The sequence below is a fragment of the Stenella coeruleoalba genome, assembly GCF_951394435.1.
Source record: "Stenella coeruleoalba genome assembly, contig: scaffold_84, whole genome shotgun sequence".
In the NCBI taxonomy this organism is placed as follows: Eukaryota; Metazoa; Chordata; class Mammalia; order Artiodactyla; family Delphinidae; genus Stenella; species Stenella coeruleoalba.
Genome location: NW_027646246.1, coordinates 364,447 through 391,224, shown reverse-complemented (window position 1 = coordinate 391,224; position 26,778 = coordinate 364,447). Strand labels below are relative to the sequence as shown.

At 43.8% G+C, this 26,778-nt stretch overlaps 1 long non-coding RNA gene across 8 annotated transcripts in view; it reads right to left on the bottom strand.

Moving 5' to 3' along the window:
* LOC307181240 overlaps window positions 1-26,778 on the bottom strand; it is a 1,005,010-nt gene that overhangs the window by 711,878 nt on the left and 266,354 nt on the right. Inside the window, exon 1 of one of the 8 annotated variants that reach the window (XR_013826204.1) lies at window positions 19,196-19,594. The exons of the other annotated variants lie outside the window; for them this stretch is intronic. This is a non-coding gene — a long non-coding RNA (uncharacterized lncRNA). Of the gene's footprint in view, window positions 1-19,195; window positions 19,595-26,778 lie in introns of those variants that run through there. 8 annotated transcript variants of the gene reach the window in all.

Here is a 26,778-nt window from a genome sequence, read left to right as displayed (position 1 = left end):
ATGGGCGGGATGTAAATTGCCAACAGACACTCGGGAGAAGTGTATGGTGTTTCCTGAAACATCTAAAAAACAAAGCAACAGAGCCTAGGGCACTTCCACTTATGGTCCCATAGCTTAGGGAAATTAAAATCAAAAAGACACAGCCACCCCAAAATTTGGGACGCCTCTGTTTACAAGAACGTCGTTTACAGTACAAGTTCAACATCGCAGAAAGTGAAAAATGGATAAAGAACTTGTCTTACTTACGTACAATGTAGTATCACTCAGCAATGAAATCTATGTCATCAGGCCCTTAGCAGCACAATGAGTGGATTCAGGTACGATGATTCTAACTGAAATAAGTCACACAGAAAAGGAAACATCATAAGATATCAGTAATACACGGAATGTAAACTTGGCTACACAGGAACTGAATTACAGAACAGAACAGGGTCTCAAATTTAGAAAACCTACTTATGCTTGCTTAAGGGGAAAGGTGAGTTGGGGAGCTGCATAAAACCAGAGATTGAAATGAGCACAGATAAAGTTCCTTAAGCCAAATATGGAATAGACAAGAGCTACTCCTTGCTCAACGAAATGGACTCAACACCGCATATTAAACGCCTAAGAATGTACCTGACTAGTAAGTATCTTAAAACCTATGGATTGCTATGTCTCCAAAAGAGAATCAAGCGTGTGTACAGGGGCATAAACGCAGCAGTGATAGGATTGGAGAGGTTCGGTGAGCAAATGAAGACCCTTTGAAGTCATATTGCATGGTACCCATTCCACGGGTTTCACCTACCCAGGTTTAAGGTATTCTTCCTTCAGCTAAAACATGCATGTGGAACCTAGAGTATGATCAACCATGTGATCGGGAGACGTGTTCAAATATGTCTCAGATTTCGTACCCTGGTACTCGGGTGAAACATTCCAGACGCTTTACTAACACTCTCCCGACTTGGAGAGTCAGTCCCTTTAACCTCCTGTTTGGCCCAGTTTGCAATTTCTGTGGAAGATGAACAGGAATAGCGAGAACCAATGAGAGACTAGCTGGAGGTGTCTGGACGGGCAAATTTAACTCTCATTTCCCACCAGGAAGACGAATTAACCAAAGGCTCAGCGTGCCGTGCTGGAACCAGATTAGGGCCTGAAGCCATCCTGCGGTGTTGCGGCCAGCTCAAAAGAAAGCGAGTTGAAGAAAGGAGCTCAGGGGCACTGTTATTCACAAACCTGCAGAGTTATAAATGACAGCTATCATCCAAAAATATACTGAAGTAAGGCTGCCAAGAGGACTTGAAAGCGGGGCAGAATTGCAGGAAACCGATTTCAGGAGGTAGACTGGAATTGCATTGAAAGCATAGGAAAAGAGGCAGAACGTCCACAATGATGCACTTGGGCAAAAAGGGCGTATGCGTTTTTTCCTAAATATATTCAGGAAAAAACGCATACGCCCTTTTTGGCCAACCAAGCAAGCTTGCAAAGGAAATCTGCACTATAATGAAGTCTCACTCCCCCCCCCGGTCAAAAGGGCCATCTGAAAAAAGTGTAAAATCCAGAAAGGCAGGAGAGGCCATGGAGAACTGGGAGCCTTGTTATGCTGATGGGCGGGATGGAAATTGCCAACAGACACTCCGCAGAAGTGTATGGTGTTTCCTGAAACATCTAAAAAACAAAGCAACAGAGCCTAGGGCACTTCCACTTAGGGTCCTATAGCTTAGGGAAATTAAAATAAAAAAGACACAGCCACCCCAAAGTTTGGGACGCCTCTGTTTACAAGAACCTCGTTTACAGTACAAGTTCAACATCGCAGAAAGTGAAAAATGGATAAAGAACTTGTGGTACTTACGTACAAAGCAATATCACTCAGCAATGAAATCTATGTCATCAGGCCCTTAGCAGCACAATGAGTGGATTCAGGTACGATGATTCTAACTGAAATAAGTCACACAGAAAAAGAAACATCATAAGATATCAGTAATACACGGAATGTAAACTTGGCTACACAGGAACTGAATTCCAAAACAGAACAGGGTCTCAAATTTAGAAAACCAACTTATGCTTGCTTAAGGGGAAAGGTGAGTTGGGGTGCTGCATAAAACCAGAGATTGAAATGAGCACAGATAAAGTTCCTTAAGCCAAATATGGAATAGACAAGAGCTATTCCTTGCTCAATGAAATGGACTCAACACCGCATATTAAACGCCTAAGAATGTACCTGACTAGTAAGTATCTTAAAACCTATGGATTGCTATGTCTCCAAAAGAGAATCAAGTGTGTGCACAGGGACATAAACGCAGCAGTGATAGGATTGGAGAGGTTCGGTGAGCAAATGAAGACCTTTGAATTCATATTGCATGGTACCCATTCCACGGGTTTCAACTCTCCAGGTTTAAGGTATTCTTCCTTCAGCTAAAACATGCATGTGGAACCCAGAGTACGATGAACCATGGGAATGGGAGACGTGTTCAAATATGTCTCAGTTTTCCTCCCCTGGTACTCGGGTGCAACATTCCAGACGCTTTACTAACACTCTCCCCCTTGGAGAGTCTGCGCCTTTAACCTCCTGTTTGGCCCAGTTTGCAATTTCTGTGGAAGATGAACAGGAATAGGGAGAACCAATGAGAGACTAGCTGGAGGTGTCTGGACGGGCAAATTTAACTCTCATTTCCCACCAGGAAGAGGAAATAACCAAAGACTCAGCATGCCATGCCGGAACCAGATTAGGGCCTGAAGCCATCCTGCGGTGTTGCGGCCAGCTCACAAGAAAGCGAGTTGAAGAAAGGAGCTCAGGGGCACTGTAATTCACAAACCTGCAGAGTTATAAATGACAGCTATCGTCCAAAAATATACTGAAGTAAGGCTGTCAAGAGGACTTGAAAGCGGGGCAGAATTGCATGAAACCGATTTCAGGAGGTAGACTGGAATTGCATTGAAAGCATAGGAAAAGAGGCAGAACGTCCACAATGATGCAATTGGCCAAAAAGGGCGTATGCGTTTTTTCCTGAATATATTCAGGAAAAAACGCATACGCCCTTTTTGGCCAACCAAGCAAGCTTGCAAAGGAAACCTGCACTACAATGAAGTCTCACTTCCACCCGGTCAAAAGGGCCATCTGAAAAAAGTGTAAAATCCAGAAAGGCAGGACAGGCCATGGAGAACTGGGAGCCTTGTTATGCTGATGGGCGGGATGTAAATTGCCAACAGACACTCGGGAGAAGTGTATGGTGTTTCCTGAAACATCTAAAAAACAAAGCAACAGAGCCTAGGGCACTTCCACTTATGGTCCCATAGCTTAGGGAAATTAAAATCAAAAAGACACAGCCACACCAAAATTTGGGACGCCTCTGTTTACAAGAACCTCGTTTACAGTACAAGTTCAACATCGCAGAAAGTGAAAAATGGATAAAGAACTTGTGGTACTTACGTAGAAAGCAATATCACTCAGCAATGAAATCTATGTCATCAGGCCCTTAGCAGCACAATGAGTGGATTCAGGTACGATGATTCTAACTGAAATAAGTCACACAGAAAAAGAAACATCATAAGATATCAGTAATACACGGAATGTAAACTTGGCTACACAGGAACTGAATTACAGAACAGAACAGGGTCTCAAATTTAGAAAACCAACTTATGCTTCCTTAAGGGGAAAGGTGAGTTGGGGAGCTGCATAAAACCAGAGATTGAAATGAGCACAGATAAAGTTTCTTAAGCCAAATATGGAATAGACAAGAGCTACTCCTTGCTCAACGAAATGGACTCAACACCGCATATTAAACGCCTAAGAATGTACCTGACTAGTAAGTATCTTAAAACCTACGGATTGCTATGTCTCCAAAAGAGAATCAAGCGTGTGTACAGGGGCATAAACGCAGCAGTGATAGGATTGGAGAGGTTCGGTGAGCAAATGAAGACCCTTTGAAGTCATATTGCATGGTACCCATTCCACGGGTTTCACCTACCCAGGTTTAAGGTATTCTTCCTTCAGCTATAACATGCATGTGGAACCTAGAGTATGATCAACCATGTGATCGGGAGACGTGTTCAAATATGTCTCAGATTTCGTACCCTGGTACTCGGGTGCAACATTCCAGACGCTTTACTAACACTCTCCCGACTTGGAGAGTCAGTCCCTTTAACCTACTGTTTGGCCCAGTTTGCAATTTCTGCGGAAGATGAACAGGAATAGCGAGAACCAATGAGAGACTAGCTGGAGGTGTCTGGACGGGCAAATTTAACTCTCATTTCCCACCAGGAAGAGGAATTAACCAAAGGCTCAGCGTGCCGTGCTGGAACCAGATTAGGGCCTGAAGCCATCCTGCGGTGTTGCGGCCAGCTCAAAAGAAAGCGAGTTGAAGAAAGGAGCTCAGGGGCACTGTTATTCACAAACCTGCAGAGTTATAAATGACAGCTATCATCCAAAAATATACTGAAGTAAGGCTGCCAAGAGGACTTGAAAGCGGGGCAGAATTGCGGGAAACCGATTTCAGGAGGTAGACTGGAATTGCATTGAAAGCATAGGAAAAGAGGCAGAACGTCCACAATGATGCACTTGGCCAAAAAGGGCGTATGCGTTTTTTCCTAAATATATTCAGGAAAAAACGCATATGCCCTTTTTGGCCAACCAAGCAAGCTTGCAAAGGAAATCTGCACTACAATGAAGTCTCACTTCCCCCCGGTCAAAAGGGTCATCTGAAAAAAGTGTAAAATCCAGAAAGGCAGGACAGGCCATGGAGAACTGGGAGCCTTGTTATGCTGATGGGCGGGATGTAAATTGCCAACAGACACTCCGCAGAAGTGTATGGTGTTTCCTGAAACATCTAAAAAACAAAGCAACAGAGCCTAGGGCACTTCCACTTATGGTCCTATAGCTTAGGGAAATTAAAATCAAAAAGACACAGCCACCCCAAAGTTTGGGACGCCTCTGTTTACAAGAACCTCGTTTACAGTACAAGTTCAACATCGCAGAAAGTGAAAAATGGATAAAGAAGTTGTGGTATTTACTTACAAAGCAATATCACTCAGCAATGAAATCTATGTCATCAGGCCCTTAGCAGCACAATGAGTGGATTCAGGTATGATGATTCTAACTGAAAAAAGTCACACAGAAAAAGAAATATCATAAGATATCAGTAATACACGCAATAAACTTGGCTACACAGGAAATGAATTACAGAACAGAACAGGGTCTCAAATTTAGAAAACCAACTTATGCTTAATTAAGGGTAAAGGTGAGTTGGGGTGCTGCATAAAACCAGAGATCGAAATGAGCACAGATAAAGTTCCTTAAGCCAAATATGGAATAGACAAGAGCTACTCCTTGCTCAACGAAATGGACTCAACACCGCATATTAAACGCCTAAGAATGTACCTGACTAGTAAGTATCTTAAAACCTATGGATTGCTATGTCTCCGAAAGAGAATCAAGCATGTGTACAGGGGCATAAACGCAGCAGTGATAGGATTGGAGAGGTTCGTGAGCAAATGAAGACCCTTTGAAGTCATATTGCATGGTACCCATTCCACGGGTTTCTACTACCCAGGTTTAAGGTATTCTTCCTTCAGCTAAAACATGCATGTGGAACCTAGAGTATGATCAACCATGTGATCGGGAGACATGTTCAAACATGTCTCAGTTTTCGTACCCTGGTACTCGGGTGCAACATTCCAGACGCTTTACTAACACTCTCCCGACTTGGAGAGTCAGTCCCTTTAACCTCCTGTTTGGCCCAGTTTGCAATTTCTGCGGAAGATGAACAGGAATAGCGAGAACCAATGAGAGACTAGCTGGAGGTGTCTGGACGGGCAAATTTAACTCTCATTTCCCACCAGGAAGAGGAATTAACCAAAGGCTCAGCGTGCCGTGCCGGAACCAGATTAGGGCCTGAAGCCATCCTGCAGTGTTGCGGCCAGGTCACAAGAAAGCGAGTTGAAGAAAGGAGCTCAGGGGCACTGTAATTCACAAACCTGCAGAGTTATAAATGACAGCTATCATCCAAAAATATACTGAAGTAAGGCTGCCAAGAGGACTTGAAAGCGGGGCAGAATTGCAGGAAACCGATTTCAGGAGGTAGACTGGAATTGCATTGAAATCATAGGAAAAGAGGCAGAACGTCCACAATGATGCACTTGGCCAAAAAGGGCGTATGCGTTTTTTCCTTAATATATTCAGGAAAAAACACATACGCCCTTTTTGGCCAACCAAGCAAGCTTGCAAAGGAAAACTGCACTACAATGAAATCTCACTTCCCCCCGATCAAAAGGACCATCTGAAAAAAGTGTAAAATCCAGAAAGACAGGACAGGCCATGGAGAACTGGGAGCCTTGTTATGCTGATGGGCGGGATCTAAATTGCCAACAGACACTCCGGAGAAGTGTATGGTGTTTCCTGAAACATCTAAAAAACAAAGCAACAGAGCCTAGGGCACTTCCACTTATGGTCCTATAGCTTAGGGAAATTAAAATCAAAAAGACAAAGCCACCCCAAAGTTTGGAACGGCTCTGTTTACAAGAACCTCGTTTACAGTAGAAGTTCAACATCGCAGAAAGTGAAAAATCGATAAAGAACTTGTGGTACTTACGTACAATGCAGTATCACTCAGCAATGAAATCTATGTCATCAGGACCTTAGCAGCACAATGAGTGGATTCAGGTATGATGATTCTAACTGAAATAAGTCACACAGAAAAAGAAACATCATAAGATATCAGTAATACACGGAATGTAAACTTGGCTACAGAGGAACTGAATTACAGAACAGAACAGGGTCTCAAATTTAGAAAACCAACTTATGCTTGCTTAAGGGGAAAGGTGAGTTGGGGTGCTGCATAAAACCAGAGATTGAAATGAGCACAGATAAAGTTCCTTAAGCCAAATATGGAATAGACAAGAGCTACTCCTTGCTCAACGAAATGGACTCAACACCCCATATTAAACGCCTAAGAATGTACCTGACTAGTAAGTATCTTAAAACCTATGGATTGCTATGTCTCCGAAAGAGAATCAAGCATGTGTACAGGGGCATAAACGCAGCAGTGATAGGATTGGAGAGGTTCGGTGAGCAAATGAAGACCCTTTGAAGTCATATTGCATGGTACCCATTCCACGGGTTTCAACTCTCCAGGTTTAATGTATTCTTCCTTCAGCTAAAACATGCATGTGGAACCTAGAGTATGATCAACCATGTGATCGGGAGACGTGTTCAAATATGTCTCAGTTTTCGTACCCTGGTACTCGGGTGCAACATTCCAGACGCTTTACTAACACTCTCCCGACATGGAGAGTCAGTCCCTTTAACCTCCTGTTTGGCCCAGTTTGCAATTTCTGCGGAAGATGAACAGGAATAGCGAGAACCAATGAGAGACTAGCTGGAGGTGTCTGGACGGGCAAATTTAACTCTCATTTCCCACCAGGAAGAGGAATTAACCAAAGGCTCAGCGTGCCGTGCCGGAACCAGATTAGGGCCTGAAGCAATCCTGCGGTGTTGCGGCCAGGTCACAAGAAACCGAGTTGAAGAAAGGATCTCAGGGACACTGTAATTCACAAACCTGCAGAGTTATAAATGACAGCTATCGTCCAAAAATATACTGAAGTAAGGCTGCCAAGAGGACTTGAAAGCGGGGCAGAATTGCAGGAAACCGATTTCAGGAGGTAGACTGGAATTGCATTGAAAGCATAGGAAAAGGGGCAGAGCGTCCACAATGATGCACTTGGCCAAAAAGGGCGTATGCGTTTTCTCCTGAATATATTCAGGAAAAAACGCATACGCCCTTTTTGGCCAACTAAGCAAGCTTGCAAAGGAAATCTGCACTACAATGAAGTCTCACTTCCCCATGGTCAAAAGGGCCATCTGAAAAAAGTGTAAAATCCAGAAAGGCAGGACAGGCCATGGAGAACTGGGAGCCTTGTTATGCTGATGGGCGGGATGTAAATTACCAACAGACACTCGGGAGAAGTGTATGTTGTTTCCTGAAACATCTAAAAAACAAAGCAACAGAGCCTAGGGCACTTCCACTTATGGTCCTATAACTTAGGGAAATTAAAATCAAAAAGACACAGCCACCCCAAAGTTTGGGACACCTCTGTTTAAAAGAACCTCGTTTACCATACAAGTTCAATATCACAGAAAGTGAAAAATGGATAAAGAACTTGTGGTACTTACGTACAATGCAGTATCACTCAGCAATGAAATCTATGTCATCAGGCCCTTAGGAGCACAATGAGTGGATTCAGGTACGATGATTCTAACTGAAATAAGTAACACAGAAAAAGAAACATCATAAGATATCACTAATACACGGAATGTAAACTTGGTTACACAGGAACTGAATTCCAAAACAGAACAGGGTCTTAAATTTAGAAAACCAACTTATGCTTGCTTAAGGGGAAAGGTGAGTTGGGGTGCTGCATAAAACCAGAGATTGAAATGAGCACAGATAAAGTTCCTTAAGCCAAATATGGAATAGACAAGAGCTACTCCTTCCTCAATGAAATGGACTCAACACCCCATATTAAACGCCTAAGAATGTACCTGACTAGTAAGTATCTTAAAACCTATGGATTGCTATGTCTCCAAAAGAGAATCAAGCGTGTGTACACGGGCATAAACGCAGCAGTGATAGGATTGGAGAGGTTCGGTGAGCAAATGAAGACCCTTTGAAGTCATATTGCATGGTACCCATTCCACGGGTCTCAACACTCCAGGTTTAAGGTATTCTTCCTTCAGCTAAAACATGCATGTGGAACCTAGAGTATGATCAACCATGTGATCGGGAGACATGTTCAAATATGTCTCAGTTTTCGTACCCTGGTACTCGGGTGCAACATTCCAGACGCTTTACTAACACTCTCCCCACTTGGAGAGTCAGCGCCTTTAACCTCCTGTTTGGCCCAGTTTGCAATTTTTGTGGAAGATGAACAGGAATAGCGAGAACCAATGAGAGACTAGCTGGAGGTGTCTGGACGGGCAAATTTAACTCTCATTTCCCACCAGGAAGAACAATTAACCAAAGGCTCAGCGTGCCGTGCCGGAACCAGATTAGGGCCTGAAGCCATCCTGCGGTGTTGCGGCCAGCTCAAAAGAAAGCGAGTTGAAGAAAGGAGCTCAGGGGAACTGTAATTCACAAACCTGCAGAGTTATAAATGACAGCTATCGTCCAAAAATATACTGAAGTAAGGCTGCCAAGAGGACTTGAAAGCGGGGCAGAATTGCAGGAAACCGATTTCAGGAGGTAGACTGGAATTGCATTGAAAGCATAGGAAAAGAGGCAGAGCGCCCACAATGATGCACTTGGCCAAAAAGGGCGTATGCGTTTTTTCCTGAATATATTCAGGAAAAAACGTATACGCCCTTTTTGGCCAACCAAGCAAGCTTGCAAAGGAAATCTGCACTACAATGAAGTCTCACTTCCCCCAGGTCAAAAGGGCCATCTGAAAAAAGTGTAAAATCCAGAAAGGCAGGACAGGCCATGGAGAACTGGGAGCCTTGTTATGCTGATGGGCGGGATGTCAATTGCCAACAGACATTCGGGAGAAGTGTATGGTGTTTTTGAAACATCTAAAAAACAAAGCAACAGAGCCTAGGGCACTTCCACTTATGGTCCTATAGCTTAGGGAAATTAAAATCAAAAAGACACAGCCACCCCAAAGTTTGGGGCGCCTCTGTTTACAAGAACCTCGTTTACTGTACAAGTTCAATATCACAGAAAGTGAAAAATGGATAAAGAACTTGTGGTAGATACGTACAATGCAGTATCACTCAGCAATGAAATCTATGTCATCAGGCCCGTAGCAGCATAATGAGTGGATTCAGGTACGATGATTCTAACTGAAATAAGTCACACAGAAAAAGAAACATCATAAGACATCACTAATACACGGAATGTAAACTTGGCTACACAGGAACTGAATTAGAGAACAGAACAGGGTCTCAAATTTAGAAAACCAACTTATGCTTGCTTAAGGGGAAAGGTGAGTTGTGGTGCTGCATAAAACCAGAGATTGAAATGAGCACAGATAAAGTTCCTTATGCCAAATATGGAATAGACAAGAGCTACTCCTTGCTCAACGAAATGGACTCAACACCCCATATTAAACGCCTAAGAATGTACCTGACTAGTAAGTATCTTAAAACCTATGGATTGCTATGTCTCCAAAAGAGAATCAAGCGTGTGTACACGGGCATAAACGCAGCAGTGATAGGATTGGAGAGGTTCGGTGAGCAAATGAAGACCCTTTGAAGTCATATTGCATGGTACCCATTCCACGGGTCTCAACTCTCCAGGTTTAAGGTATTCTTCCTTCAGCTAAAACATGCATGTGGAACTCAGAGTATGATCAACCGTGTGAACGGGAGACGTGTTCAAATATGTCTCACTTTTCCTCCCCTTGTACTCGGGTGCAACATTCCAGACGCTTTACTAACACTCTTCCCTCTTGGAAAGTCAGCGTCTTTAACCTCCTGTTTGGCCCAGATTGCAATTTCTGCGGAAGATGAACAGGAATAGGGAGAACCAATGAGAGACTAGCTGGAGGTGTCTGGACGGGCAAATTTAACTCTCATTTCCCACCAGGAAGAGGAAATAACCAAAGGCTCAGCGTGCCGTGCCGGAACCAGATTAGGGCCTGAAGCCATCCTGCGGTGTTGCGGCCAGCTCACAAGAAAGCGAGTTGAAGAAAGGAGCTCAGGGGCACTGTAATTCACAAACCTGCAGAGTTATAAATGACAGCTATCGTCCAAAAATATACTGAAGTAAGGCTGCCAAGAGGACTTGAAAGCGGGGCAGAATTGCAGGAAACCGATTTCAGGAGGTAGACTGGAATTGCATTGAAAGCATAGGAAAAGAGGCAGAGCGTCCACAATGATGCACTTGGCCAAAAAGGGCGTATGCGTTTTTTCCTGAATATATTCAGGAAAAAACGCATACGCCCTTTTTGGCCAACCAAGCAAGCTTGCAAAGGAAATCTGCACTACAATGAAGTCTCACTTCCCCCAGGTCAAAAGGGCCATCTGAAAAAAGTGTAAAATCCAGAAAGGCAGGACAGGCCATGGAGAACTGGGAGCCTTGTTATGCTGATGGGCGGGATGTAAATTGCCAACAGACACTCAGGAGAAGTGTATGGTGTTTCCTGAAACATCTAAAAAACAAAGCAACAGAGCCTAGGGCACTTCCACTTATGGTCCTATAGCTTAGGGAAATTAAAATCAAAAAGACACAGCGTCCCCAAAGCTTGGGACACCTCTGTTTACAAGAACCTCGTTTACAGTACAAGTTCAACATCGCAGAAAGTGAAAAATGGATAAAGAACTTGTGGTATTTGCTTACAAAGCAATATCACTCAGCAATGAAATCTATGTCATCAGGCCCGTAGCAGCATAATGAGTGGATTCAGGTACGATGATTCTAACTGAAATAAGTCACACAGAAAAAGAAACATCATAAGATATCTGTAATACACGGAATGTAAACTTGGCTACACAGGAACTGAATTCCAAAACAGAACAGGGTCTCAAATTTAGAAAACCAACTTATGCTTGCTTAAGGGGAAAGGTGAGTTGGGGTGCTGCATAAAACCACAGATTGAAATGAGCACAGATAAAGTTCCTTAAGCGAAATATGGAATAGACAAGAGCTACTCCTTGCTCAACGAAATGGACTCAACACCGCATATTAAACGCCTAAGAATGTACCTGACTAGTAAGTATCTTAAAACCTATGGATTGCTATGTCTCCAAAAGAGAATCAAGCGTGTGTACAGGGGCATAAACGCAGCAGTGATAGGATTGGAGCGGTTCGGTGAGCAAATGAAGACCCTTTGAAGTCATATTGCATGGTACACATTCCACGGGTCTCAACTCTCCAGGTTTAAGGTATTCTTCCTTCAGCTAAAACATGCATGTGGAACCCAGAGTATGATCAACCGTGTGAACGGGAGACGTGTTCAAATATGTCTCAGTTTTCCTCCCCTTGTACTCGGGTGCAACATTCCAGACGCTTTACTAACACTCTCCCCACTTGGAAAGTCAGCGCCTTTAACCTCCTGTTTGGCCCAGTTTGCAATTTCTGCGGAAGATGAACAGGAATAGGGAGAACCAATGAGAGACTAGCTGGAGGTGTCTGGACGGGCAAATTTAACTCTCATTTCCCACCAGGAAGAGCAATTAACCAAAGGCTCAGTGTGCCGTGCCGGAACCAGATTAGGGCCTGAAGCCATCCTGCAGTGTTGCGGTCAGCTCAAAAGAAAGCGAGTTGAAGAAAGGAACTCAGGGGCACTGTAATTCACAAACCTGCAGAGTTATAAATGACAGCTATCGTCCAAAAATATACTGAAGTAAGGCTGCCAAGAGGACTTGAAAGCGGGGCAGAATTGCAGGAAACCGATTTCAGGAGGTAGACTGGAATTGCAGTGAAAGCATAGGAAAAGAGGCAGAACGTCCACAATGATGCACTTGGCCAAAAAGGGCGTATGCCTTTTTTCCTCAGGAAAAAACGCATACGCCCTTTTTGGCCAACCAAGCAAGCTTGCAAAGGAAATCGGCACTAAAATGAAGTCTCACTTCCCCCCGGTAAAAAGGGCCATCTGAAAAAAGTGTAAAATAATGAAAGGCAGGACAGGCCATGGAGAACTGGGAGCCTTGTTATGCTGATGGGCGGGATGTAAATTGCCAACAGACACTCGGGAGAAGTGTATGGTGTTTCCTGAAACATCTAAAAAACAAAGCAACAGAGCCTAGGGCACTTCCACTTATGGTCCTATAGCTTAGGGAAATTAAAATCAAAAAGACACAGCCACCCCAAAGTTTGGGACGGCTCTGTTTACAAGAACCTCGTTTACTGTACAAGTTCAATATCACAGAAAGTGAAAAATGGATAAAGAACTTGTGGTAGATACGTACAATGCAGTATCACTCAGCAATGAAATCTATGTCATCAGGCCCGTAGCAGCATAATGAGTGGATTCAGGTACGATGATTCTAACTGAAATAAGTCACACAGAAAAAGAAACATCATAAGACATCACTAATACACGGAATGTAAACTTGGCTACACAGGAACTGAATTAGAGAACAGAACAGGGTCTCAAATTTAGAAAACCAACTTATGCTTGCTTAAGGGGAAAGGTGAGTTGTGGTGCTGCATAAAACCAGAGATTGAAATGAGCACAGATAAAGTTCCTTATGCCAAATATGGAATAGACAAGAGCTACTCCTTGCTCAACGAAATGGACTCAACACCCCATATTAAACGCCTAAGAATGTACCTGACTAGTAAGTATCTTAAAACCTATGGATTGCTATGTCTCCAAAAGAGAATCAAGCGTGTGTACACGGGCATAAACGCAGCAGTGATAGGATTGGAGAGGTTCGGTGAGCAAATGAAGACCCTTTGAAGTCATATTGCATGGTACCCATTCCACGGGTCTCAACTCTCCAGGTTTAAGGTATTCTTCCTTCAGCTAAAACATGCATGTGGAACTCAGAGTATGATCAACCGTGTGAACGGGAGACGTGTTCAAATATGTCTCAGTTTTCCTCCCCTGGTACTCGGGTGCAACATTCCAGACGCTTTACTAACACTCTTCCCTCTTGGAAAGTCAGCGTCTTTAACCTCCTGTTTGGCCCAGATTGCAATTTCTGCGGAAGATGAACAGGAATAGGGAGAACCAATGAGAGACTAGCTGGAGGTGTCTGGACGGGCAAATTTAACTCTCATTTCCCACCAGGAAGAGGAAATAACCAAAGGCTCAGCGTGCCGTGCCGGAACCAGATTAGGGCCTGAAGCCATCCTGCGGTGTTGCGGCCAGCTCACAAGAAAGCGAGTTGAAGAAAGGAGCTCAGGGGCACTGTAATTCACAAACCTGCAGAGTTATAAATGACAGCTATCGTCCAAAAATATACTGAAGTAAGGCTGCCAAGAGGACTTGAAAGCGGGGCAGAATTGCAGGAAACCGATTTCAGGAGGTAGACTGGAATTGCATTGAAAGCATAGGAAAAGAGGCAGAGCGTCCACAATGATGCACTTGGCCAAAAAGGGCGTATGCGTTTTTTCCTGAATATATTCAGGAAAAAACGCATACGCCCTTTTTGGCCAACCAAGCAAGCTTGCAAAGGAAATCTGCACTACAATGAAGTCTCACTTCCCCCAGGTCAAAAGGGCCATCTGAAAAAAGTGTAAAATCCAGAAAGGCAGGACAGGCCATGGAGAACTGGGAGCCTTGTTATGCTGATGGGCGGGATGTAAATTGCCAACAGACACTCGGGATAAGTGTATGGTGTTTCCTGAAACATCTAAAAAACAAAGCAACAGAGCCTAGGGCACTTCCACTTATGGTCCTATAGCTTAGGGAAATTAAAATCAAAAAGACACAGCGTCCCCAAAGCTTGGGACACCTCTGTTTACAAGAACCTCGTTTACAGTACAAGTTCAATATCACAGAAAGTGAAAAATGGATAAAGAACTTGTGGTACTTACATACAATGCAGTATCACTCAGCAATGATATGTATGTCATCAGGCCCTTAGCAGCACAATGAATGGATTCAGGTATGATGATTCTAACTGAAATAAGTCACACAGAAAAAGAAACATCATAAGATATCACTAATACACGGAATGTAAACTTGGCTACACAGGAACTGAATTACAGAACAGAACAGGGTCTCAAATTTAGAAAACCAACTTATGCTTGCTTAAGGGGAAAGGTGAGTTGGGGTGCTGCATAAAACCAGAGATTGAAATGAGCACAGATAAAGTTCCTTAAGCCAAATATGGAATAGACAAGAGCTACTTCTTGCTCAACGAAATGCACTCAACACCCCATATTAAACGCCTAAGAATGTACCTGACTAGTAACTATCTTAAAACCTATGGATTGCTATGTCTCCAAAAGAGAATCAAACGTGTGTACAGGGGCATAAACGCAGCAGTGTTAGGATTGGAGAGGTTCGGTGAGCAAATGAAGACCCTTTGAAGTCATATTGCATGGTACCCATTCCACGGGTTTCAACTACCCAGGTTTAAGGTATTCTTCCTTCAGCTAAAACATGCATGTGGAACCTAGAGTATGATCAACCATGTGATCGGGAGACGTGTTCAAATATGTCTCAGTTTTCCTCCCCTGGTACTTCGGTGCAACATTCCAGACGCTTTACTAACACTCTCCCCACTTGGAGAGTCAGCGCCTTTAACCTCCTCTTTGGCCCAGTTTGCAATTTCTGCGGAAGATGAACAGGAATAGGGAGAACCAATGAGAGGCTAGCTGGAGGTGTCTGGACGGGCAAATTTAACTCACATTTCCCACCAGGAAGAGCAAATAACCAAAGGCTCAGCGTGCCGTGCCGGAACCAGATTAGGGCCTGAAGCCATCCTGCGGTGTTGAGGTCAGCTCAAAAGAAAGCGAGTTGAAGAAAGGAGCTCAGGGGCACTGTAATTCACAAACCTGCAGAGTTATAAATGACAGCTATCGTCCAAAAATATACTGAAGTAAGGCTGCCAAGAGGACTTGAAAGCGGGGCAGAATTGCAGGAAACCGATTTCAGGAGGTAGACTGGAATTGCATTGAAAGCATAGGAAAAGAGGCAGAAAGTCCACAATTATGCACTTGGCCAAAAAGGGCGTATGCGTTTTTTCCTGAATATATTCCAGAAAAAAACGCATACGCCCTTTTTGGCCAACCAAGCAAGTTTGCAAAGGAAATCTGCACTACAATGAAGTCTCACTTCCCCCCGGTCAAAAGAGCCATCTGAAAAAAGTGTAAAATCCAGAAAGGCAGGACAGGCCATGGAGAACTGGGAGCCTTGTTATGCTGATGGGCAGGATGTAAATTGCCAGCACACACACAGGAGAAGTGTATGGTGTTTCCTGAAACATCTAAAAAACAAAGCAACATAGCCAAGGGCACTTCCACTTATGGTCCTATAGCTTAGGGAAATTAAAATCAAAAAGACACAGCCACCCCAAAGTTTGGAACGGCTCTGTTTACAAGAACCTCGTTTACAGAACAAGTTCAACATCGCAGAAAGTGAAAAATGGATAAAGAAGTTGTGGTATTTACTTACAAAGCAATATCACTCAGCAATGAAATCTATGTCATCAGGCCCTTAGCAGCACAATGAGTGGATTCAGGTATGATGATTCTAATTGAAATAAGTCACAGAGAAAAAGAAACATCATAAGATATCAGTAATACACGGAATGTAAACTTGGCTACACAGGAACTGAATTACAGAACAGAACAGGGTCTCAAATTTAGAAAACCAACTTATGCTTGCTTAAGGGGAAAGGTGAGTTGGGGTGCTGCATAAAACCAGAGATTGAAATGAGCACAGATAAAGTTCTTTAAGCCAAATATGGAATAGAAAAGAGCTACTCATTGCTCAACAAAATGGACTCAACACCGCATATTAAACGCCTAAGAATGTACCTGACTAGTAAGTATCTTAAAACCTATGGATTGCTATGTCTCCAAAAGAGAATCAAGCGTGTGTACAGGGGCATAAACGCAGCAGTGATAGGATTGGAGAGGTTTGGTGAGCAAATGAAGACCCTTTGAAGTCATATTGCATGGTACCCATTCCACGGGTCTCAACTCTCCAGGTTTAAGGTATTCTTCCTTCAGCTAAAACATGCATGTGGAACCCAGAGTATGATCAACCATGTGATCGGGAGACGTGTTCAAATATGTCTCAGTTTTCCTCCCCTGGTACTCGGGTGCAACATTCCAGACGCTTTACTAATACTCTCCCCACTTGGAGAGTCAGCGCCTTTAACCTCCTGTTTGGCCCAGTTTGCAATTTCTGCGGAAGATGAACAGGAATAGCGAGAACCAATGAGAGATTGGCTGGAGGTGTCTGGACGGGCAAATTTAACTCTCATTTCCCAACAGGAAGAAGAATTAACCAAAGGCTCAGCGTGCCGTGCTGGAACCAGATTAGGGCCTGAAGCCATCCTGCGGTGTTGCGGCTAGCTCACAAGAAAGCGAGTTGAAGAAAGGAGCTCAGGGGCACTGTAATTCACAAACCTGCAGAGTTATAAATGACAGCTATCGTCCAAAAATAGACTGAAGTAAGGCTGCCAAGAGGACTTGAAAGCGGGGCAGAATTGCAGGAAAACGATTTCAGGAGGTAGACTGGAATTGCATTGAAAGCATAGGAAAAGAGGCAGAACGTCCACAATGCTGTACTTGGCCAAAAAGGGCATATGCGTTTTTTCCTGAATATATTCAGGAAAAAACGCATACGCACTTTTTGGCCAACCAAGCAAGCTTGCAAAGGAAATCTGCACTACAATGAAGTCTCACTTCCCCCCAGTCAAAAGGGCCATCTGAAAAAAGTGTAAAATCCAGAAAGGCTGGACAGGCCATGGAGAACTGGGAGCCTTGTTATGCTGATGAGCGGGATGTAAATTGCCAACACACACTCAGGAGAAGTGTATGGTGTTTCCTGAAACATCTAAAAAACAAAGCAACAGAGCATAGGGTACTTCCACTTATGGTCCTATAGCTTAGGGAAATTAAAATCAAAAAGACACAGCCACCCCAAAGTTTGGGACGCCTCTGTTTACAAGAACCTCGTTTACCGTACAAATTCAACATCGCAGAAAGTGAAAAATGGATAAAGAACTTGTGGTACTTACGTACAATGCAGTATCACTCAGCAATGAAATCTATGTCATCAGGCCCGTAGCAGCATAATGAGTGGATTCAGGTACGATGATTCTAACTGAAATAAGTCACACAGAAAAAGAAACATCATAAGATATCAGTAATACACGGAATGTAAACTTGGCTACACAGGAACTGAATTCCAAAACAGAACAGGGTCTCAAATTTAGAAAACCAACTTATGCTTGCTTAAGGGGAAAGGTGAGTTGGGGAGCTGCATAAAACCAGAGATTGAAATGAGCACAGATAAAGTTCCTTAAGCCAAATATGGAATAGACAAGAGCTACTCCTTGCTCAACGAAATGGACTCAACACCGCATATTAAACGCCTAAGAATGTACCTGACTAGTAAGTATCTTAAAACCTATGGATTGCTATGTCTCCGAAAGAGAATCAAGCATGTGTGCAGGGGCATAAACGCAGCAGTGATAGGATTGGAGAGGTTCGGTGAGCAAATGAAGACCCTTTGAAGTCATATTGCATGGTATCCATTACACGGGTCTCAACTCTCCAGGTTTAAGGTATTCTTCCTTCAGCTAAAACATGCATGTGGAACCCAGAGTACGATCAACCGTGTGAATGGGAGACGTGTTCAAATATGTCTCAGTGTTCCTCGCCTGGTACTCGGGTGCAACATTCCAGATGCTTAACTAACACTCTCCCCACTTGGAGAGTCAGCGCCTTTAACCTCCTGTTTGGCCCAGTTTGCAATTTCTGCGGAAGATGAACAGGAATAGGGAGAACCAATGAGAGACTAGCTGGAGGTGTCTGGACGGGCAAATTTAACTCTCATTTCCCACCAGGAAGAGGAAATAACCAAAGGCTCAGCGTGCCGTGCCGGAACCAGATTAGGGTCTGAAGCCATCCTGCGGTGTTGCGGCCAGCTCACAAGAAAGCGAGTTGAAGAAAGGAGCTCAGGGGCACTGTAATTCACAAACCTGCAGAGTTATAAATGACAGCTATCGTCCAAAAATATACTGAAGTAAGGCTGCCAAGAGGACTTGAAAGTGGGGCAGAATTGCAGGAACCCGATTTCAGGAGGTAGACTGGAATTGCATTGAAAGCATAGGAAAAGAGGCAGAACGTCCACAAATGATGCACTTGGCCAAAAAGGGCGTATGCGTTTTTTCCTGAATATATTCAGGAAAAAATGCATACGCCCTTTTTGGCCAACCAAGCAAGCTTGCAAAGGAAATCTGCACTACAATGAAGTCTCACTTCCCCCCGGTCAAAAGGGCCATCTGAAAAAAGTGTATAATCCAGAAAGGCAGGACAGGCCATGGAGAACTGGGAGCCTTGTTATGCTGATGGGCGGGATGTAAATTGCCAAGAACCACTTGGCAGAAGTGTATGGTGTTTCCTGAAACATCTAAAAAACAAAGCAACAGAGCCTAGGGCACTTCCGCTTATGGTCCTATAGTTTAGAGAAATTAAAATCAAAAAGACACAGCCACCCCAATGTTTGGGACGCCTCTGTTTACAAGAACCTCTTTTACAGTACAAGTTCAACATCGCAGAAAATGAAAAATGGATAAAGAAGTTGTGGTATTTACTTACAAATCAATATCACTGAGCAATGAAATCTATGTCATCAGGCCCTTAGCAGACAGTGAGTGGATTCAGGTATGATGATTCTAACTGAAATAAGTCACACAGAAAAAGAAACATCATAAGATATCAGTAATACACGGAATGTAAACTTGGCTACACAGGAACAGAATTACAGAACAGAACAGGGTCTCAAATTTAGAAAACCAACTTATGCTTGCTTAAGGGGAAAGGTGATTTGGCGTGCTGCATAAAACCAGAGATTGAAATGAGCACAGATAAAGTTCCTTAAGCCAAATATGGAAAAGACAAGAGCTACTCCTTGCTCAACGAAATGGACTCAACACCGCATATTAAACGCCTAAGAATGTACCTGACTAGTAAGTACCTTAAAACCTATGGATTGCTATGTCTCCGAAAGAGAATCAAGCATGTGTACAGGGGCATAAACGCAGCAGTGATAAGATTGGAGAGGTTCGGTGAGCAAATGAAGACCCTTTGAAGTCATATTGCATGGTACCTATTCCACGGGTCTCAACTCTCCACGTTTAAGGTATTCTTCCTTCAGCTAAAACATGCATGTGGAACCTAGAGTATGATCAACCATGTGATCGGGAGACGTGTTCAAATATGTCTCAGTTTTCGTACCCTGGTACTCGGGTGCAACATTCCAGACGCTTTACTAACACTCTCCCCACTTGGAGAGTCAGCGCCTTTAAACTCCTGTTTGGCCCAGTTTGCAATTTCTGCGGAAGATGAACAGGAATAGGGAGAACCAATGAGAGACTAGCTGGAGGTGTCTGGACGGGCAAATTTAACTCTCATTTCCCACCAGGAAGAGGAATTAACCAAAGGCTCAGCGTGCCGTGCCGGAATCAGATTAGGGCCTGAAGCCATCCTGCGGTGTTGCGGCCAGCTCAAATGATAGTGAGTTGAAGAAAGGAGCTCAGGGGCACTGTAATTCACAAACCTGCAGAGTTATAAATGACAGCTATCGTCCAAAAATATACTGAAGTAAGGCTGCCAAGAGGACTTGAAAGCGGGGCAGAATTGCAGGAAACCGATTTCAGGAGGTAGACTGGAATTGCGTTGAAAGCATAGGAAAAGAGGCAGAACATCCACAATGATGCACTTGGCCAAAAAGGGCGTATGCGTTTTTTCCTGAATATATTCAGGAAAAACCGCATACGCCCTTTTTGGCCAACCAAGCAAGCTTGCAAAGGAAATCTGCACTACAAAGAAGTCTCACTTCCCCCCCCCCCGGTCAAAAGGGCCATCTGAAAAAAGTGTAAAATCCAGAAAGGCAGGACAGGCCATGGAGAACTGGGAGCCTTGTTATGCTGATGGGCGGGATGTAAATTGCCGACAGACACTCCGGAGGAGTGTATGGTGTTTCCTGAAACATCTAAAAAACAAAGCAACAGAGCCTAGGGCACTTCCACTTATGGTCCTATAGCTTAGGGAAATTAAAATCAAAAAGACACAGCCACCCCAAAGTTTGGGACGCCTCTGTTTACAAGAACCTCGTTTACCGTACAAGTTCAATATCACAGAAAGTGAAAAATGGATAAAGAACTTGTGGTACTTACGTACAATGCAGTATCACTCAGCAATGAAATCTATGTCATCAGGCCCGTAGCAGCATAATGAGTGGATTCAGGTACGATGATTCTAACTGAAATAAGTCATACAGAAAAAGAAACATCATAAGATATCAGTAACACACAGAATGTAAACTTGGCTACACAGGAACTGAATTCCAAAACAGAACAGGGTCTCAAATTTAGAAAACCAACTTATGCTTGCTTAAGGGGAAAGGTGAGTTGGGGTGCTGCATAAAACCAGAGATTGAAATGAGCACAGATAAAGTTCCTTAAGCCAAATATGGAATAGACAAGAGCTACTCCTTGCTCAACGAAATGGACTCAACACCGCATATTAAACGCCTAAGAATGTACCTGACTAGTAAGTATCTTAAAACCTATGGATTGCTATGTCTCCGAAAGAGAATCAAGCGTGTGTACAGGGGCATAAACGCAGCAGTGATAGGATTGGAGAGGTTCGGTGAGCAAATGAAGACCCTTTGAAGTCATATTGCATGGTACCCATTCCACGGGTCTCAACACTCCAGGTTTAAGGTATTCTTCCTTCAGCTAAAACATGCATGTGGAACCTAGAGTATGATCAACCATGTGATCGGGAGACTTGTTCAAATATGTCTCAGTTTTCGTACCCTGGTACTCGGGTGCAACACTCCAGGCGCTTTACTAACACTCTCCCTACTTGGAGAGTCAGTCCCTTTAACCTCCTGTTTGGCCCAGTTTGCAATTGCTGCGGAAGATGAACAGGGATAGCGAGAACCAATGAGAGACTAGCTGGAGGTGTCTGGACGGGCAAATTTAACTCTCATTTCCCACCAGGAAGAGGAATTAACCAAAGGCTCAGCGTGCCGTGCGGGAACCAGGTTAGGCCTTGAAGCCATCCTGCTGTGTTGCGGCCAGGTCACAAAAAAGCGAGTTGAAGAAAGGAGCACAGGGGCACTGTAATTCACAAACCTGCAGAGTTATAAATGACAGCTATCGTCCAAAAATATACTGAAGTAAGGCTGCCAAGAGGACTTGAAAGCCGGGCAAAATTGCAGGTAACCGATTTCAGGAGGTAGACTGGAATTGCATTGAAAGCATAGGAAAAGAGGCAGAACGTCCACAATGATGCAGTTGGTCAAAAAGGGCGTATGCGTTTTTTCCTGAATATATTCAGGAAAAAACGCATACGCCCTTTTTGGCCAACCAAGCAAGCTTGCAAAGGAAATCTGCACTACATTGAAGTCTCACTTCCCCCCCGGTCAAAAGAGCCATCTGAAAAAAGTGTAAAATCCAGAAAGGCAGGACAGGGCATGGAGAACTGGGAGCCTTGTTATGCTGATGGGCGGGATGTAAATTGCCAACAGACACTCCGGAGAAGTGTATGGTGTTTCCTGAAACATCTAAAAAACAAAGCAACAGAGCCTAGGGCACTTCCACTTAGGGTCCTATAGCTTAGGGAAATTAAAATCAAAAAGACACAGCCACCCCAAAGTTTGGGACGCCTCTGTTTACAAGAACCTCGTTTACCGTACAAGTTCAATATCACAGAAAGTGAAAAATGGATAAAGAACTTGTGGTACTTACGTACAATGCAGTATCACTCAGCAATGAAATCTATGTCATCAGGCCCGTAGCAGCATAATGAGTGGATTCAGGTACGATGATTCTAACTGAAATAAGTCACACAGAAAAAGAAACATCATAAGATATCACTAATACACGGAATGTAAACTTGGCTACACAGGAACTGAATTCCAAAACAGAACAGGGTCTCAAATTTAGAAAACCAACTTATGCTTGCTTAAGGGGAAAGGTGAGTTGGGGTGCTGCATAAAATCAGAGATTGAAATGAGCACAGATAAAGTTCCTTAAGCCATTATGGAATAGACAAGAGGTACTCCTTGCTCAACGAAATGGACTCAACACCCCATATTAAACGCCTAAGAATGTACCTGACTTGTAAGTATCTTAAAACCTATGGATTGCTATGTCTCCAAAAGAGAATCAAGCGTGTGTACAGGGACATAAACGCAGCAGTGATAGGATTGGAGAGGTTCGGTGAGCAAATGAAGACCTTTGAATTCATATTGCATGGTACCCATTCCACGGGTCTCAACTCTCCAGGTTTAAGGTATTCTTCCTTCAGCTAAAACATGCATGTGGAACCCAGAGTACGATGAACCATGGGAACGGGAGATGTGTTCAAATATGTCTCAGTTTTCCTCCCCTGGTACTCGGGTTCAACATTCCAGACACTTTACTAACACTCTCCCCACTTGGAGAGTCAGCGCCTTTAACCTCCTGTTTGGCCCAGTTTGCAATTTCTGTGGAAGATGAACAGGAATAGGGAGAACCAATGAGAGACTAGCTGGAGGTGTCTGGACGGGCAAATTTAACTCTCATTTCCCACCAGGAAGAGGAATTAACCAAAGGCTCAGTGTGCCGTGCCTGAACCAGATTAGGGCCTGAAGCCATCCTGCGGTGTTGCGGCCAGCTCACAAGAAAGCCAGTTGAAGAAAGGAGCTCGGGGACACTGTAATGCAGAAACCTGCAGAGTTATAAATGACAGCTATCGTCCAAAAATATACTGAAGTAAGGCTGCCAAGAGGACTTGAAAGCAGGGCAGAATTGCAGGAAACCGATTTCAGGAGGTAGACTGGAATTGCATTGAAAGCATAGGAAAAGAGGCAGAACGTCCACAATGATGCACTTGGCCAAAAAGGGCGTATGCGTTTTTTCCTGAATATATTCAGGAAAAAACGCATACGCCCTTTTTGGCCAACCAAGCAAGCTTGCAAAGGAAATCTGCACTACAATGAAGTCTCACTTCCCCCCGGTCAAAAGGGCCATCTGAAAAAAGTGTAAAATCCAGAAAGGCAGGACAGGCCATGGAGAACTGGGAGCCTTGTTATGCTGATGGGCGGGATGTAAATTGCCAACAGACACTCGGGAGAAGTGTATGGTGTTTCCTGAAACATCTAAAAAACAAAGCAACAGAGCCTAGGGCACTTCCACTTATGGTCCTATAGATTAGGGAAATTAAAATCCAAAAGACACAGCCACCCCAAAGTTTGGAACGGCTCTGTTTACAAGAACCTCGTTTACAGTAGAAGTTCAACATCCCAGAAAGTGAAAAATGGATAAAGAAGTTGTGGTATTTACTTACAAAGCAATATCACTCAGCAATGAAATCTATGTCATCAGGCCCTTAGCAGCACAATGAGTGGATTCAGGTATGATGATTCTAACTGAAATAAGTCACACAGAAAAAGAAACATCATAAGATATCACTAATACACGGAATGTAAACTTGGCTACACAGGAACTGAATTCCAAAACAGAACAGGGTCTCAAATTTAGAAAACCAACTTATGCTTGCTTAAGGGTAAAGGTGAGTTGGGGTGCTGCATAAAACCAGAGATTGAAATGAGCACAGATAAAGTTCCTTAAGCCAAATATGGAATAGACAAGAGCTACTCCTTGCTCAACGAAATGGACTCAACACCGCATATTAAACGCCTAAGAATGTACCTGACTAGTAAGTATCTTAAAACCTATGGATTGCTATGTCTCCAAAAGAGAATCAAGCGTGTGTACAGGGACAAAAACGCAGCAGTGATAGGATTGGAGAGGTTCGGTGAGCAAATGAAGACCTCTGAAGTCATATTGCATGGTACCCATTCCACGGGTCTCAACTCTCCAGGTTTAAGGTATTCTTCCTTCAGCTAAAACATGCATGAGGAACCCAGAGTATGATCAACCGTGTGAACGGCAGCCGTGTTTAAATATGTCTCAGTTTTCCTCCCCTGGTACTCGGGTGCAACATTCCAGACGCTTTACTAACACTCTCTCCACTTGGAGAGTCAGCGCCTTTAACCTCCTGTTTGGCCCAGTTTGCAATTTCTGCGGAAGATGAACAGGAATAGGGAGAACCAATGCGAGACTAGCTGGAGGTGTCTGGACGGGCAAATTTAACTCTCATTTCCCACCAGGAAGAGGAAATAACCAAAGACTCAGCATGCCGTGCCGGAACCAGATTAGGGCCTGAAGCTATCCTGCGGTGTTGCGGCCAACTCACAAGAAAGCGAGTTGAAGAAAGGAGCTCAGGGGCACTGTAATTCACAAACCTGCAGAGTTATAAATGACAGCTATCGTCCAAAAATAGACTGAAGTAAGGCTGTCAAGAGGACTTGAAAGCGGGGCAGAATTGCAGGAAACCGATTTCAGGAGGTAGACTGGAATTGCATTGAAAGCATAGGAAAAGAGGCAGAACGTCCACAATGATGCACTTGGCCAAAAAGGGCGTATGCGTTTTTTCCTGAATATATTCAGGAAAAAACGCATACGCCCTTTTTGGCCAACCAAGCAAGCTTGCAAAGGAAACCTGCACTACAATGAAGTCTCACTTCCCCCCGGTCAAAAGGGCCATCTGAAAAAAGTGTAAAATCCAGAAAGGCAGGACAGGCCATGGAGAACTGGGAGCCTTGTTATGCTGATGGGCGGGATGTAAATTGCCAACAGACACTCGGGAGAAGTGTATGGTGTTTCCTGAAACATCTAAAAAACAAAGCAACAGAGCCTAGGGCACTTCCACTTATGGTCCCATAGCTTAGGGAAATTAAAATCAAAAAGACACAGCCACCCCAAAGTTTGGGACGCCTCTGTTTACAAGAACCTCGTTTACAGTACAAGTTCAACATCGCAAAAAGTGAAAAATGGATAAAGAAGTTGTGGTATTTACTTACAAAGCAATATCACTCAGCAATGAAATCTATGTCATCAGGCCCTTAGCAGCACAATGAGTGGATTCAGGTATGATGATTCTAACTGAAAAAAGTCACACAGAAAAAGAAACATCATAAGATATCGGTAATACACGCAATAAACTTGGCTACACAGGAAATGAATTACAGAACAGAACAGGGTCTCAAATTTAGAAAACCAACTTATGCTTAATTAAGGGTAAAGGTGAGTTGGGGTGCTGCATAAAACCAGAGATCGAAATGAGCACAGATAAAGTTCCTTAAGCCAAATATGGAATAGACAAGAGCTACTCCTTGCTCAACGAAATGGACTCAACACCGCATATTAAACGCCTAAGAATGTACCTGACTAGTAAGTATCTTAAAACCTATGGATTGCTATGTCTCCGAAAGAGAATCAAGCATGTGCACAGGGGCATAAACGCAGCAGTGATAGGATTGGAGAGGTTCGGTGAGCAAATGAAGACCCTTTGAAGTCATATTGCATGGTACCCATTCCACGGTTTTCTACTACCCAGGTTTAAGGTATTCTTCCTTCAGCTAAAACATGCATGTGGAACCTAGAGTATGATCAACCATGTGATCGGGAGACATGTTCAAACATGTCTCAGTTTTCGTACCCTGGTACTCGGGTGCAACATTCCAGACGCTTTACTAACACTCTCCCGACTTGGAGAGTCAGTCCCTTTAACCTCCTGTTTGGCCCAGTTTGCAATTTCTGCGGAAGATGAACAGGAATAGCGAGAACCAATGAGAGACTAGCTGGAGGTGTCTGGACGGGCAAATTTAACTCTCATTTCCCACCAGGAAGAGGAATTAACCAAAGGCTCAGCATGCCGTGCCGGAACCAGATTAGGGCCTGAAGCCATCCTGCGGTGTTGCGGCCAGGTCACAAGAAAGCGAGTTGAAGAAAGGAGCTCAGGGGCACTGTAATTCACAAACCTGCAGAGTTATAAATGACAGCTATCGTCCAAAAATATACTGAAGTAAGGCTGCCAAGAGGACTTGAAAGCGGGGCAGAATTGCAGGAAACCAATTTCAGGAGGTAGACTGGAATTGCATTGAAAGCATAGGAAAAGAGGCAGAACGTCCACAATGATGCAATTGGCCAAAAAGGGCATATGCGTTTTTTCCTGAATATATTCAGGAAAAAACGCATACGCCCTTTTTGGCCAACCAAGCAAGCTTGCAAAGGAAATCTGCACTACAATGAAGTCTCACTTCCCCCCGGTCAAAAGG